Raw genomic sequence first — 16,543 nt, forward strand, 5'->3', positions numbered from 1 at the left:
CCAGTTCTCTCCATAACATCAATCTGAGTAATTTCTGCTGATAACAAAAACTCAGAGATTTTCCCAGCTGTCGGCAGCATCATTGTTTTGGGCCCAAACACTCCGGTTTAAGGGATTCTCACCTGGAAGCCGATGAAAACACCATTTAAAATGTGAGGCGGGCGTACACAGCCACTCCGTTCTTAAGCCAAACTCTTTTAACACTTGGCAGAGAAGTGGCAGAGGAAAGTTACCTTCAGAGATAGAGAACGTACTATAAATAGGCCCCAAGGGTACATTCTGGAGTGATAAAGACCAAACCCTTATTAGCAGGGGACCTGGCCTTTTGTGAAAGAAACGCGGAAAGTGAACGTGTGAGCTATTGGCCGCAGATTCTGTCAGAGAGGGCGGTGGTGCTGAAACCCAATCATTACTGAGCATTTCATCAACCCCACTGAGTCCAGAAATGTTTTAGAAATAGAATATCTCAGTGGTCGACTGTTAGCTACCCGTGATCGGTCTGTGGACTTAGACTTCCCTTCATTATTCCTATCCACCTTTGATGGCTAAAGAAACCACAACCTCTTGTCTCTCTTTCTCTCTGACCTCTCCCCTCATGTGACCCTGAATGCTAATGAGCTAATCCCGGCGTAAAGCACAATCGTCCACAACGATTTCCAGAATCACGCCGACAAATGACTTTGTTGTCTATTCCAGAGTCATGGGGAATAAACGCAAAGGAAGTTTGCTTTTTATGTGCTACCGATTTCTGAAAGGTCAGGACAAACATGGCACAAATTAAAATGATAATATACTACGAATAATATTTAACTCAAGTAAATCGAGCTTATGAGGAACGCAGAACCTGGAAGGAAATCTATACCAGTCCATACCAGTTCATGGTTATTTTGAAGCCTTGTATTTCCAGTTGGCTCAAGTGAAGAAATGCGAGTCAACCTGGCGTCAGGTTACCCGGGGATCAGGTGATCTTGCGCACCAAGCCGTTTGATTAATGGCCATAGACTAAAATAACAGGAGCAACTATTTCCACATAACACAGATATCAGCAGTGGTGGAAGTGGCGAAGGGTGAGTTCAGGGATGCACGGAGGGGTCAGACTGTCCGTCACACTGCAGACAGGGATGAAGACTGACAATCCCCATAATCTGTAAGTAAATAGCTGAGCATTGACACGGCCGACTAGAGGATGCTTGTGCGGAACAGACTGAAAACGAATCGCAATTTTCATTAAGATGGCTGAGCCAGGGGACTTAGAGGTGATGGATGCATTTATGAGGTACTGCGAGAAAGTTTTCGAAACGTATCAAATTCTAACAAAGGAAGGGTCATACTTTAAAATCTGCACATCTGAGATGGCCCCATCAAACTAAAAGCGGAACACTGTGCAAGGTTAGTCCGTCCCAGGAGCAAATGGGGTTACGGGTCTCAGTCAAGGGTCCGATGGTGACATCACTCTGCCAGCCACATGACAGAATCGGGGGCCACACATCTTAACATGCTGACCCACACAATATCCATTAAACTTCCTCCAGCACTTAGGAGATTAAATTTATCTAATGCTAATGCTAACTAGCTAGTGAACGTTCACATCCACCCACACAGCTGGAGCATCAACGGTTCATCTCACCCCCGACTGAAAACAGCTGCTGCTTCCAAAACAGATTAACAGGTCGGAAAGACAAATATCTGACGGCCACGGTTACCATCCAGAGACCTTCCAGGCTGGCATGTGTGACGAAGGGTCCCCCTCAGTGCTGTGATAGATGTTTTCTTTTTTTGAGGTGGGCACACAAGTCGTGTGTCATGAGCACAGTAACAGATACACGGAGCAGGTCCTACTCACTGTTTACTCAACTGCTGTGCCTGAACCCAATGCCACTGGGTGGTTTTTTGCCTGATCCACGTTAATGCTGACAAATGACTGCAGCCATTGTGAAGTGTAGATGCTTACAGCACCAGACCTGGGATTCAAGGAGCTCCTCGTGTCAGCTGCTCTAGAGAAAAGCTGTATTAATGTACGTATAAAAATACATAATAATTTAATTATTAGGTATAAGCTACTGATGGAAATATTATACAAACACCCCATATGTCACTGCAATGCACACCTACATAGAAATATATCTTGAGTAAAGGTTTCATTGTATGACTCATGTCTGTATATTTCTTGAACTATGCTCCTGAAATTATACGTTTGTTGAAAAAAATTGTTTAAATGTGTTTCTGTCTTTTTTCCAGCTATATTTCAGTTTTCTGGCTTCAGAGTATCTTTTTGCCTGATCTGCATGGTGTGGTCTGCAGGATAACAGCGAGTGTTAAGAGAAAGAATAGTATCAGACAAAAAAAAGACACCCAAGGGTAGCCCTACCTCAGGAGAGAAACTACACAGGTGACATTTCATCAATAGTTTTTTTTGACTGCCATCCATTGTTCTGGAACCACTTGCACTATTAATGGTCACAGGGGGTCCAGAGCCTATCCTAGAGGCTCAGGACAAAAGGCACGGTCACATTCACACCTACAGGCAATTCAACGACTCTGATTTACCTCAGCATGGTTTTTGACTGTGGGGAGAAACCAGAGTTGAAAACCCCCCACGATGACACAGGGAGAACATACAAACTCCATACACATGGGGCCAAGGCAGAGACTAAAACCCAGGTCCCAGAGGTGTAAGGCGACAGAGCAAAGCACTGCAGAACCATGGCAGTTACCCTGGTGAATCCACCCTTGGGCACTCACAGTAAGATGGTCAAAGTGGTCAAAAGCCAAGGAGAAAAAAAAGTGACCATTTGATCTGAATCTCACGTCTGGACCTCAAACAAATCAATGTAAGAAACCCACATGAGCGTGAGGGGAACGGAATAAGCATTAAATATGTCCCTAAAACTGACAATCTGAATCAGTTTATTTTACCCCAGTCTACCAGGAGCGGTGCATTGAATTCACTTACCAAAAAATCAAACATACAGCTAACAAGCACATTAAGCTAACCAGAGTTGGCATCTAAAAGAGCCCAACTGACGAACTTCAGTAACATTTTACTTGAGGGAGCAGAAATAATGTAGAGATACAGTCTTACTTACTTGTTGCAGCAGTTATTTTTTTCCTAGAAACTAGAAACTAACAGTTAATTATGTACTGATCGCATGTTCGTTCATCATCAATCTTAACGGTTCCTGTATGTCATGTAGTTACTACTGTATTTTTGTTTATGATTTGTATTTGAGTAGTAAATTACTAAGCTACTTGTGCTGCCTCAAGTAAAGTGTTACCCAAACTTCTACTCTATTATTATTTTATGGTGGTAAACGTAGCACATAGTTAAGTACAAACTCCCTGCCAGTGCAGGTCAACTCTTTAAAAAGTGAAATCCAAACATCAGTGAATTCACTTCCCAATTGTGGGAATAAATGTAAAGGCTGAGCTGGCATCCATGCTTAGCTAGTATCCAGTCCTCTGGTACTTGCAGTCAGCTTTTAAATGTCTCACAATTACTGGAAAATGGCTGTACGCAACAAAGCTTCAAGGCTTCACCACAGTGACGTCGTCAGCCAACCAGAGCTAAAAATGGTCAGCCCCTATGACCCATTGCTGCTCTTTCTTGACAGGCTGTGGGGTTTTTTTACATTAATGGCACCTCCACATAAATTAGGTATGGGTTAGGTCTCTGTGCCTGGAAGGTCATGGGTTCAAATCCCATGGCAGACAGAGTAACCATTAATGCCACTGGATCCTTGAGCAAGGCCCTTAACCCTCACTGCTCCAGGGTCGCTGGAAGCTGGTTGACCCTGCTCCCTGACCCTAAGCTTTCCTCACTTATATGTCACTTTGAACAAAAAAACATCCAATATATGTAATGCTAATACTGCAACTCGAGAGCAAAAAGACATAATGATTTTGCTTTAGGTTTTCTTGTGTAATTCTTTCAGACCCTCAAAAGGCCAGTTTTCCTAAATAACCACACTGCTTGGGCCAGCAACTACTGTGGCACTGAGGCTGAACTGAAAAATATCATCTTTGAAATCTATGATTGACGTATTGAGAGTTTACAGTAGAAACATTATCTCAGGGGATTTTTAACCAGGTAGGAGAGGGCCAAGGATTCTGCTACAGCAGTAGAAGCCTGTATAGTAATTCAATCTCTGATCGAGACTGCGTCTTAGTGAGCTTTGCCTTGTTTCGACTCAGCAAAGGTCATTTAAAGTCATGAATTTATGGGACTGCAGTTGACAGAGACTGGCATGGGGACACATTCCCGGAGATATCCTCCGAGTATTCAGCTGCTGCCACATCACACAAGAAACGTTTAAAGTGTTTTAATGGGCTTGTCAAAATGAAGAATGCTTTCGAAAGTAGACCTGAAATATTCAGTCACGTATTTCTAGTTGTGACATCAAGGGAGAAAATAGTCGAGTAGTTTTCGTGAACATTAATGACTGTGGGAGTTAGGGTTAGATATGCAGAAGCTTCTGACTTGACTTGCTGCGTTTACAGAACCCTGCGGTTCCATCAGGGTTAAAATCTGTTCTTCGTGATTTGGTGAGCTGTGCCTTTCCTGAGATGCCTCTTTGAGTGATTAGTGTTAAGTTCCTATGTTTAACTGCGAGCCCCTAATGGAGGGGCTGTGTCACCTCGGCCTGCGGATGGCGAAGGCGGCCCAGATGGCGTGGGCGTGAGGGCGGGCCATGTTTTCGGCTCACATCCCGTTTGCATTGACAGACCCTTTCACAGGCCTCTCAAGCAGAACCTTTTCGTCCGGGGCTGGGCTTAATTAACGGTGCTGAAAATGGACTAATAGCTTGCTAGTGAGAGAGGTAGCTAACAGCAAGCTGACTTTTGGTTTTGTTTGTTGGGAAACCGAGAACTGTGCTACTGTAAACTGCGCACCATAAAATGCGTTTCAGGCCAGAGCTAGTACTAAGTTCATCAGGGAATTTCAACAAACGATAATTGTATTTGGGACATCCAATCAAACGCATCCAATCATAGACTTCACTGAATTCCATATAAGAATTACAGTGTACATATGAAATTTAATATATTGAAATATCTGCAATAAAATCAGAACAAAACTACGGAATATTACTCCATTCCAATATATCTGTGACATGATTTAAACTGTTATTTGTGGAAATGTAACTATCCTTGGCCTCCACCTCCCAAAATAAAATGTTATTTAGGAAATTATTTTACACCAAAACAGTTAAATCTTATAACACACATCATCTTACCAAAAAAATTATGATGATCCCTCAGATTTTTTCCTAAGTTGCATGAAATTTTCTGCTAGACTGCAGAATGAAATAAAACACAACACTGAAGACAGAGATACACACGGTGGTGTATTGCCGATTTAGGAATGACTAACTTTGTAAAGCAATATGAAGCTATGAATTTAATATTTCATAAAGTTCCTAAACGGTCTATGGTCCTAAGGCATGTGTGAACGGTTACCTCTTACTTACGACAGTGTTTGCTTTATTGTAGATAAACTCTTACATGGAGTGTTTCTGATATAATCTAGTTGTTTTCTTGAAATGTTTTTATTTCCTTTTCTCGAAAAGCAGGATCTTGAAAACAGATTAATGAGCCTCCTGTCCACACTTGAGAACAGATCACAGTTTCGCCTGGCCAGGGTTCGAAAGGTTAAGCTGATCTTAACTGGTCAGACAAAGAGACTCGCTCCCGAACCAGGCCCTACGTGTAATTAGGTAGGTCAAGTCACTTCCTGAAAAGGTGTTGGAGGACAAATGTCATGCCCTCTCTCACCGATGTCACATGGACAATCACTTTTACAAATTTCCAGATCGTCAGCCGTCCTGCATCTCTTCTCCAGGTTGTGCTTGTTGCTGTCGTTAGCGAGCACGGCTTGGTAGCCCTCGGACTTGGGGATGTTTTCCCACACTGGCCAGCAGAAGTAAATTACACTGATCAGCCATTTTTACAGCCTGTGAAAGAGGTATTGACAATATAGTCCCCGCTGATTCGTAAATGTTATTTATTGCGCGAGTTAGAGGGGGCAGTAAATTGCAAATAAAGCAGGAATTCAATGCGACTGAAATGGAGCAAAAGCCTGTCATTTTAGCATTCAGCTTATTAACAAGTATTAATATTAAGCCTTACTGTTTACAGGAATCTTTTAAACGGGCTACACAACCTACATTTTATGTTATTTTTAGATCTTTAGCACACATCTCGAGGCTTTCGGTATTTTGTTAATACGGGCTTGAAAAAACAGAGACGCGTCGCTGATAATCTGCCACGTTAGCCCTGTCCCTCCAAATGCAGGTCTAAGTGGAATACCTACTGGCCGTGCCTTCAAGCCCGCGGCGAGGAGATTTATGGCGTTTGTGAAGAGAGCAGCCTCCACCCAGCTGCCGAGGGAGTCACGGGAATCAGGGCCTGGCTGGGGCTCCCCCCATGCGTCCCCGGAGCAATGCAGCTGTGGCGGACTGTGGGGCCTGCTCCGCTGGGGAGTCCCAGGTTCGCAGACTGGGGGGGGGGCGGCAGGGTTCCCCCAGAGTGACCCACCCACCACCCGGTAATCGTGTCACCGTCATATGGTCACATCTGACGAGCAGTGCCACATACCCTGCAGGTGAACACTCACAGATTATACCTATGCTAATGGCACAAAAAAATGGTAGCTGTATTTTTGAGCCAAAAACAGGTCGGTATTTCCATACCAGTTGGATGTGAGCTTACACTGAATAGGGAAATACTGGGGAAATAATCATCACATGTACAGGTGGATTTGAGTCCAACATGCACCAGCTCAGTGGGTCTTACTTAGAGAACCGTGTCTTGTAGCATCAAAACTGCGAGAATTTCTCACATGATGGGAATGATATAAAAATGACGGAACTCAGTTTTTGTGTCAGTTTTTTAATTCACATTGTTTAACCCCCAAAACCAAAACAAACACTGCTATGTGCAGGATATGGGTTATTTATAGAAGTCATTAAGAAGGAAATATAGAGATCAATTCCTTTAAATGTATGTATATATGTTTTATAATGCTGAAGCTTGCATGCACTGACCTCCCATTTCCTTTCCCTCTGACCCGCTGCACCCGGGTGTCTGGGTGACCTGAATGCCCCCGAATGGAAGCGATGTGAGAGGCACTGGCCATGCAGGGTGACCTAAAGCGACCAAAAGTTCTGCTACATGCGTCTCTTTCACTCCCGCGTTCCGCGCCATGACCGTAAGCCCGGCTCCGCACCGCGCTTCAGCCGACATTCCCGGCCTTGCCACCGGTGGCCCTCCCCGCACCTGCTTCACACTCCACAAGGTCGCCGGGCTCCTTGCTGTTCCGCCAAAGAATCTGATGACAGGATGGGGCGGGGTACTCCTCGTTTACCTTGTCTACACTGCCCCCCACCCAGGCAACCCGCCTAAGCTGGGGTCACCCTGAGACACACACCCCAAAACCCAGCCGTGTGCCAAAGGCATATAATGGCAGCGGTTGTTTACAACAATAGCTGCTCGCTCTTCACTCAGTGCCGCCTCCCAATAAAGAACACCTGTCACTGAATGAGTTCTCTCCTGACATGGCTGCAAATGAGTTCATCACTGTGGTCCTCTTCTCCGTTAACCGCACCTGTTATTACGCGGCTGTACATTGATACCTGGTCTCTAAGGATGAGGACGCTACGTTTTTTTCAGCAGTTTTACACAATGCTTTTATGGTGGGGAGGAGATCTGCTCTACAGGCTTTGAGTTTGACCACTTGTGAAATCTGGAAATCTGAAATTGAATACGATAAAAAATGTTTCAGTATGTGATTATTTAGATTTAATTTACCATGAAAAAAGTGATTTGCTAGAAGCGCGACGCCTTGTTTAGTACAACATGATAATCAAAACTGTGATTATCAAAATAATTCAAAATCTGACTCATTCTTACACTAATTAATGAGAGGTTTCAAAGTAGGCTTCACGTATGACTTATGTTTTTACTAGGGACTGTGATGCACAGTTATCTGCTCTGACTGAAAGGTCCACAGATGGCCGGGGTGGGGGGGGTGGCGGGGCTCACACCTTTAAAGCTTGAGCTTAGCAGTATATTCACTGGATGTGGAGGCACGCTGGTGTAAATGGACAGGGCTGTCCTACCTTGACGCCACGGAACAGGAATGGTGTTTACTATCCAAAGCAACAGGTCTAGCAATACAATGTCATCTGACTTTGCTGAGCCTTGCCCGGGCAGCCCAGTCACCCCCCTTACCCTCCCTTCGGCTCAGCTCCTTTCGCCATTGGCTGCCCATGTCGTCACGGAGACAACAGCTGTCTCTGGGATGAAGAAGCTACTTTCAGGGTGCCAGCCAGTCTGCCGGCTTGCAACCAGAGAAACCCAGAGTCCCTCTTGGGCCTCAAAAACAGAGACAGACTCAGTCCTGCTCGCGGCGGGTGGAGAGAGCTCCCCCTACAGGCGCAGAGGACAGGCGCCATTGTTTCTCTTCTGCCATATCCAACATGCTGAATTGACTCAAACATGCTTCTGGTGCTTAAAAACAGAATCCCAGACCATCAGAACTATATTGGGCTGTAACATCAACAGCATCAATACATTGTCATTAAATAATGTCTCCTCCCTGTACAGGTGGAGGAGCCCAGGCTGCACCTGCTCTGCGTTCAGCTATGTCTGGAGGCTGCTCATTCTGTCAAAGATAGTAGATGAGGAACCCCTGCCCCCCCCGCCCCGATTGCATTGGAAATGGATTGTCTGCTAACTGGACAGCAAGGCTGATCCTCCCTTTTTTGGATGGTTGCCGTAGTAAGGTACTGGCAAAATGACCTTTAACCCCAATAACCCCCCCCCCCCCCCGCCCCGAAACAATGCTGACCAGAAGGTTCCCAAACTGGCGTATTAATCTAGGTAAGATCTAGGGGAAGACAGAGCAAGAAAACATGTGAAGACAGTCAGCTGTGATCTTTAACTGAAGTTTGCCTTTTTACTTAATAAAACACATGCAGGTGTTTTATACCGTTATAACTTAAAATGTCATATTTGCAAATTAAGATTTAACAAGTACAGAACACTGCCAGTTCTTTTCAGCTGTTCATGCTGGATTTTACGTTTTAATATACCCTCTGACATATCCTTCCGTTACTTTCTTAAGCATTTATTTACAGCATTGGATACAATTGCACAGCTTTGATGGCTGTTTGTCTTGAGTCTTTTCCAAATGCTTTACTGATCTTTAAGCTCCTACTGAAGATGCAGGCCAGTGCTCAGTTCCAGTTCCACTATGCCCTGGGTATTTACATTTACTGAAGCCAGAGGTATTTGTCAGTCCAGACAGCTGGCCTCGATAATTTGCCTCTGTTGAAGGGGGCAAGATTTGATTTCGACCACCTCCCGGCTGACCCACCCCAACTTCCATCAACTCCCCCTACTCCACACCGGACCTCCACCTCCCTCGTACTTTGCAGAGAAAAAAAAGAAGCTCAGTGCTTCACACGCAGACTGAATATCAGCACAAAGGAAAAGTTAAGGGGCTTGTCGAAAGCATGGAGTAAGTACACAGATTCGAATGAAAAGAGGGTTGTGATGTGAGGTTTGGGATGTGAGGGTTTTGGTCACAGAACGGCAGAAGCTCTTCGCCTTCCAAGGTCTGATGGAAGAGCAGTTGCCAGGTGCCACAAACATGAATCCTGGGAGGTGCCCTGGGGAATTAGTGCTGGTGATCTTAAAGTTTACAGTGATGATAAGAGGGGATTGTTAGGATTTTACCCAGTGGCATGCTGTCGTGGACCGTAGCATCAGACTGACAAGCTACAGCAGATAAATGGGTTTTAGAGAACAAAGTATGACATCCCGGACTCTGGACGAGCCACATCTATACAGTGAACACAGGGTGAGGATTTCAGCAGTAATTTAACCATTTTACGCCATATGATATAACAGTAAAATGTAAGAATTATACAACATCGACAGGATGAATATGAAGTGAATTAAACAACATCTACATGAAGGAAATGGAGACGGCAAGTCCTTTTAGATGCAGTGAAACAGCAGGTGTCAGGAAAATATCACTACCGTTCACACACCTGTAATTATGATTTTATAATGAATTCACTGTAATAAAATGTGCAACAGGAAAGGTAATTTGATCTAAACTTGTGCAGCACAGAAATAGACACCGTCAGTGAATTGTCTGGTCCAGGGTTTCCCCACCCAGTCCTCAGGGACCCCCAGACAGTCCACGATATTGCTGAGCAAAAGGAACTGGGAGGGAGCAAAAACACGGACCATCACGGGGTCCCCGAGGACCAGATTGGGAAACACTGGTCTGGCCCAATGGGACTCCTTCATGTAGGGACAAGGGTCAGAGCAGAGCCCTAAATGGAGCTGCGACAGCTGCAGGAAACGTACCCGTGTCTTTAAATCACAGCAAACCTGTTTTCTTTGCACACAGACACTGAACAAACAATCTCGAACCACCCAGATTCAAAACTAGCATCCGTACCGAAACCTACGGGTTTCGCTTTAAAATAACAAGTGAAATAAAAAAATAAATGTACACGCTGCCCCTCCGACGCATGACAGGAATCTCCACATATTTACTGCCTGCACAGTGAACGGACATCTACTTCATATCCCAAGGCTACACAAAAATGCCCCCCATGCAGTGTTATCCATCCAGTATCCCTTTAGTGGAATCAAGGGCGATGAATTGGGAAGGGAAGATGGTGCCTGATGTCCCTCCCCAGAGTGTCTGTAGGAATACCGACCACGGAGGGGGTATACCTTGTATTTATAGATCCCCTGGCCAACGCCAGTAAGAGCTCCGGATGCTTCTTGACGCAGCACGTGCTGGGAACACACGCTGACTGACAGCCCAGCCAGGTGCGGCCAACATGGGGCTCTTTCAGGCTTCCGGGGGCCCTGCGCTGCCCACCTGTTGGCCCATCACTCCCAATGGTCTTTGACCAGATGACCAACTTTTCTATCCCCCGGGGCAGGGTGGGGTCCGGGCAGCCCTACCAGCAACTGTGACTCAGGGGGAGGCAGTCATTCATAAATAACCTCCATCCAAACTGTCTATCTCCCTGTGACCTTCTGCCACTATACGCGCGAGGAGATCCATTCTATGTTGGTTTTAACTTTGGGTTTTGTTTCACGTTTTAAGAAGGAACCTTGCGGATAAGGCGTCGTTTTGTTTATTAGTTCCAGGAAACTGCCTTGATTTTGCAAAATTAAAGGCCAAGTTGGTATTGGTTGTAATACCTCCAGAATTATTACAAATGCCGACGATGTCAGCTAGTCTTGTGGATGTGGTACCAACGTCGGTTGTCTTGCAGTCAGTTTCTTGGCTGGAAACTAAAAAAAAAGGCGAGGATCTTACTGGGAGAAACGTTTAATCACGACTGAAAATCCACAGGAGATGCGCTGCCCTCCACTTACAAAATGGAACCTGAGTCAAGTTCTTCATGCAGGTTTTAAGCATGACCTGTAGGTTGAAGATGCCAGGGAGAGGGAAAACTTACCATGCATAAAGGACACACGACTGCCCGCAGCTCCTCTTCTGTCTCCTTGGTCAATATGTGGAATGACCTGGAAAGAATGTTTCTTAACCATGAAAAATCAAGCAGTATAATCCCTAATTAACCACTTATGACACCATCTCCCAAATATGACAGGATGTGATAATTATCAGGAAAACGGCGTCAGTCTTGCTTCTGTCTTCATGAATCAGTTCCGTAAAAGCAGGATGACTGCATCATGGACCTTTTCAAATGGGGAATTCCAAATACTGAAGCTAAGAAGCAATTCCCACTATCGTTAGATATAAAGAAAGTCTTCTTAAGTGGTAAGATAATTAGACTAAAATTCAATGATTGGCTATTTTTTTTTACTTGTAATTCTAAGGGCTGAGCAAGGCTTGAGTTCTGCCTAAAAAACAGGGTTTCGGTATTTGCAATCTGCAAAGATTGTGGGTTTTGCCAAAAATCGTATCAAATTTGCTAACACTGTACATCACTGACTCAGTTTGTTTAATGGCAACACAACCTCATGAATATTAATGCTAACCAGCCATTCAGTCATGTGACCAGTCCAGTGTGGTGTCCATTTCTGCCGTTTCAGACAAGCTTTTTCCAGCAGCCACATAGGCGCACCAGACGCTTTGCAGATGGGGGCAACAGAATCTGCCCCTGTCCTTTGTTGCACCGCGGATCTGGAGCCGCTGGCAAGAGCGGCTGGGCACTCTGGGAGTTACCCACCGCCGCGATGCTTTCAGGCTCTGACTCAGCTGGTCAGGCACGCGGCATGTTAGTGATCCGGCTGGCATGCCACTGCGGGGATTAATTGGCCACTCTGCGGAAAGTTGCGTGAAATTGTTTGTGATTTTATTTTCATGCCCATCAAAGATCCCACCCCGTCCGTTTTTTCCAACATGGGCATCTTTGACGGGCATCTTTTAAAGAACTTCAGTTTCGTGTTGCTAATGATGATTTACTAATTAAAGTTATTTAGAAGTCAGAGTGTTTTATGAATTAGGAAAGACCCCATATACAGTTGACTACACGCTATAGCACAACACTTTACTTGACGGGGTATAAATACTCAGTAATTACTCAGTTACTGCTGAAGTACAAATCATGAACAAGTGTAGATGGTACTTGAGACAAAAGATGCTTCATGATTCATTAACGACGAACAAACACGAGATCAGTATTTCATGTGTGTTATTCATGACTTCTTCCTTCAGTAGCTCCATCAGTAGTTCACAAAGGTTTACAGAGTTAACAGATATGGCAACAAATCCAGTAACTGCTTGGGATAAAAGATACATCATTATTCATAAATAATGAAGAAACAGGAGGTCATTATTTAACTTGTGTTATTTGTGACTTGTCTCTTCAGTAGTTCCCAAATGTTTACAGAATTAACAGATATAGCAATAATATAGTAACTGCTTGAGATAAAACATCACGATTAATGCATCACGATTCATTTATGATGACATATCATGAGATCAGTATGTAACTAAGACTTAGTTTGTGGTTAATTAATGCATAATTAATAGTATTAAACTATGTTTGTGCCCCATCGAGTAAAGTGTTACCCTCTTTATTTATATGCTGGTTTTCTCCCATCCTGCTTCTTTCTCTACCCCCCCAGATGGCAAATTTTAGCTGTGGTCTCCAGTTCACCGTATCGCAGCACAGGTTGCTTGGATCTGTCATCTCGGCAGAACGTCTTTTCCCTGTCCAACTTTCTAATCTGCGTGGAACATGATCCCAAACAAGAAATCCCGGGTCTATGGCCAGAGCTGGAAAATTCTGCCTTAGCACACACGCTTGCCAGGCCAATTTATAGCTCTGGGATCTGCACTGTTGATAAGCGAATTTGTGCTCAAAGTCGCAATGCGAAGCGCACACAGTCTCTAACAACATCTGCAGTCGTGTGGTCGGTACATTTAACTTACTCATTGTAGGAACATATCTGGCCTTCAAACGGCACTGGTGGATCAAAAACCCTTCTCTTGTTCAGGAAAAAGATGGTACTTCCTCTGTTAAACACCCCAAGAATTGTCAACAGAGAACACCCACCCTTTCCGTTCTCCTCGTCACCTCCTACTACTCATAATATCCACATCCTGGGCAGAAGCTTCAAATCTTGTTGCCTCTCAAAGCCGCTCACCAAGATCTAATGGTTTACACGTCCTTGTGGGTCGCTGCTAGTGATACATTTGACAGTTTTGCCCAGGAGTAAGTCATTAGATACCATCAAGGTCCAACACACCCTAACCATCAGCCTAATCTGAACCACAGAGGTGTTGGACCAATTATCTGCTACCTGGGAGACTGCTGTGCTCTCCTTCCCCAGGTGCCAAATGGGCCTACATTAAGCGAAGGGAGACACTTCCTTCACAGTCTCAGAAGAGGGTTAAGAGTGGCTAAGGTGTTAGCAGGAAACTTGAGCTGTTTCAATCATTCGTCTGGGGTTGCTTTGTCTTATTTCTGTTCGGTGTTATTACCAGGTCTGTAGCCTGTTTATAGCAGGTTCTTGCTCCATTCCGGACCACACATGGCCTCACCATCGCTGAAGAAGCGCACCAGCTCCATGAGGTCAGATGGTGGGAATAGTCACGGCTCTTGGGTTGGTGCTCCCACTCAGAGTGCGTGAACATTGTAGGGGGTGGAAATGCTACTGGCCCGAAAGGACGACTCATGACTGAATTGACAATTTGTTCTCTGAACATTCCCCCCCCCCCCCCCCCCCGTGTAAAAATACGTTGAGACAAGATTTTCAGAACCTCCCCGACAGAAGTTTGCAGTTGCTTGGGGATGATTGGAACTGGTTTTTAGAAATACCAAGCTATACCAAGTACCCGCCATGACACGTGCCTTGATGTGCTTTCACACCCCTCCTGTTGAGCTGGTCCCTGTCCCTGTCACACTAAAGGACCACCTTTGAAGTGGCAAATCTCACAGTGACAAAGGAAGACCGTGTGTCGCAGCAGCTATCTTCCATGTTAGCAACGTTTAGCATGCGGGGTGTGACAACGGCGCATCTGACGCACCTCCGTAAGTGGCTTGTAGTGAAGTGTAAATTGGCATCATTAGTGACAGCGTATTATGTTATCACTTAGTAGTGTGGACACAAATGGTGACAGAGCTTTTCAAAAAGGGAAGTGAGTATGGAGCACTGTACTGAGGTTAATAAGGCTTAATTATACACAAAAGAGTATTTAAGTGGTAACACTTTACTTGATAGGGGACAAATACTTGGTGATAACTCAGTTACTATTGAAGTACAAATCCTGAACAAATATAATGGTTACTTCACATGAAAGATGTATCACAATTCATTAATGACCTGTATTTCACTTGTTATTCATGATATTCACCTATTCCTTAGTAGTTCCTCAATAGTTCCTTCAGTAGTTCCTTCAGTAGTTCAACAAGGTTTACAGAATTAACAGATATAGTAACAAATATAGTAACTGCTTGGGATAAAACATGTGTCACAGTTCATTAATGATGAATTAACATGAGATCAGTATGTAACAGACTTAGTTTGTGCTTAATTAACATATAATTCATGGTATAATACTATGTTTGTGCCTCGTCAAGTAAAGTGTAACCATTTAAGTTAATAATTACGCTTTGTATAATAAGCAAGAAATCCACTTTTATTAATGCTGCATTAATCCTGCATTCCCACAGGTGCCGTGGCCTTGCTTTTGGAAGGAGGAGTCCTGATTAAAGCGGAGCAGGGATATGCACATGTTTGACACAGACCCTCCGCATACTAAACAGACCCGCAGCACTCCAAACAGGAAGTGACTTAATCCAGATGGGAAACCGAAGGGCAGGTCACCTCCACTGCTGACAGGTGACAGCAGGCAGCCCCGACATATCCTCTCCTGTCTACACATGGGACAATTTGTCGTGAATAAATCAACTTTTCGCTGATTTATCTGTGGTCAACTGGAGACAGGCCCCTCAACGACGACCCAATAAGCAGGACCGGCATTGTACAGCATGTACGGGAAGTACGGCTCACGAGATTACCGAAGTGTCACGAGATTTTTGCCTTTAATTAAATGCTGCCCGACACTCTTACTCACTGAAGTCACGGATAGCCCAATTATGGCTACTGGCTATTGTAAACATGGAAATACTTGTACAAGTGTTTTGATTCTGCGGACCTGTCAACATGACTGTTTTGATTGGGAGGGATAAGAGCACCTTGGACACTGAGATTAAAGGATTTCAGAAGAATGTAAATCCAGGTCGTCACGTGGGGACCGAAGCAGAATGGGACACATTGAAATCACATACTGCATTAAACTGTGTGGCTGAAAAATTTAATTTAATGTACAGCTTTCACATGGATTACATCTGACTAAAGCCGTTTTAGGATGCTCCTTATGAATGAATTTTAAAGCATGAAATTATGTTAAAAGATATGAGACACACACAAACACACACGTTTGTATACCTTCCATTCATTTCTATGGGCAAAACCCTAATCCCAACAATGACACCCTAACCCCTACCCAGCCCTAAAATGAACCATAACTAACCAAACAAAACACAAGTCTTTTGGCATTTTTAGTTTTTTGATTGCATTCCCAGACTTTTATAGAATTGGATGTTCCCCCACAACGTCAAATTAACGGGTTTTTATCACAATGTGGGGACATTTGGTCCCCACAATGTAATATACTGTATACATAACACAGACACACACCCACACAGTGACACCCACGCAGTGACACCCATGCAGTGACACCCACGCAGTTCACTCACAGGCTGTCACATATCAAAAACTGTCAGCGGTCTCACTGAATCCACTGAAACATCTGTTGCTTATCAAACAAGGAAAGACTTTTTTTCCCTCTTGCTCTTTTTCTTTGCCGATTTGTGCTGCCTGCTCTGTACAGCTTTCATTTCAAAAGCCAAAGCATTAGTTCATTAAAAAAAAGAGAAATGCTGGTGTTTCTTGCTATACAGCTGGTCCTAAGGACTTGACTTTGAAATCGGAGCTGCCTACAGAGCTGTTTGCATGCCGTTCGCGAACG

General features: G+C 44.4%; 1 long non-coding RNA gene across 1 annotated transcript; it reads left to right on the plus strand.

The window, feature by feature from the left end:
- Positions 1 to 1,049: 1,049 nt before the first annotated feature.
- On the plus strand, positions 1,050 to 16,288 carry LOC125706890 (uncharacterized). The gene is made up of 5 exons (XR_007382093.1): positions 1,050 to 1,147; positions 5,571 to 5,962; positions 6,292 to 7,207; positions 8,605 to 8,783; positions 15,183 to 16,288. It is a non-coding gene; the product is annotated as an uncharacterized LOC125706890 (long non-coding RNA).
- Positions 16,289 to 16,543: the final 255 nt, after the last annotated feature.

Source organism: Brienomyrus brachyistius, chromosome 13, assembly GCF_023856365.1.
Source record: "Brienomyrus brachyistius isolate T26 chromosome 13, BBRACH_0.4, whole genome shotgun sequence".
NCBI classification, from domain to species: domain Eukaryota; kingdom Metazoa; phylum Chordata; class Actinopteri; order Osteoglossiformes; family Mormyridae; genus Brienomyrus; species Brienomyrus brachyistius.